We start from the raw sequence: 913 nt of genomic DNA on the forward strand, positions 1-913 counted from the left end.
AGTACCTGGGATTACAGGCACCCACCACCATGCTCAGCTAATTTTTTTTTCTTTTGTGTATTTTAAGTAGCTACGGGGTTTCACCATGTTGGCCAGGCTGCTCTTGAACTCCTGACCTTGTGATCTACCCACCTCGGCCTTGCAAAGTGCTGGGATTATAGGCATGAGCCACTGCACCCAGCCAATATACAACTTATTTTTAACTATCATTTTCCTTCTTTCCAGGTTTCTTATACTATAGTTCCTTTGGCTTATACAAAAATGCTCCTGCTACCTCATGGAAATATTTGTACTCTAATCAAATTATTTCAGAGCTTCTGAAAGGCTGAGAGAGACCCAAGCTGCCTTCTTTTTTTTTTTTTTTCCTTAGGCTCTTTGTATATTAACATTTTTAAATGATAAAATAAGGTTTTAAAAATTGTAATTAAACTTCAGAACTTCTGTACAGCAAAAGAAATAATCATTAGAGCGAACTGGCAACCAACAGAATGGGGAAAAAATTTTGCAATCTACCTATCAGACAAAGGGCTAATATCCAGAATCTACAAAGAACTAAAACAGATTTACAAGAAAAAAACAAACAAACCCATCCAAAAGTGGGCAAAGGATATCAACAGACACTTTTCAAAAGAAGACATATATGAAGGCAACAAACTTATGAAACAATGCTCATCATCACTGGTCGTTAGAGAAATGCAAATCAAAACCACATTGAGATACCATTTCACGCCAGTTAGAATGGTGATCATTAAAAAATCTGGAGACAACAGATGCTGGAGAGGATGTGGAGAAATAGGAACACTTAGGCCGGGCGCGGTGGCTCAAGCCTGTAATCCCAGCACTTTGGGAGGCCGAGGCGGGTGGATCACGAGTTCAAGAAATCGAGACCATCCTGGTCAACAAGGTGAAACCT

Source organism: Cebus imitator, unplaced genomic scaffold (genome assembly GCF_001604975.1).
Source record: "Cebus imitator isolate Cc_AM_T3 unplaced genomic scaffold, Cebus_imitator-1.0 Scaffold109, whole genome shotgun sequence".
NCBI lineage: Eukaryota > Metazoa > Chordata > Mammalia > Primates > Cebidae > Cebus > Cebus imitator.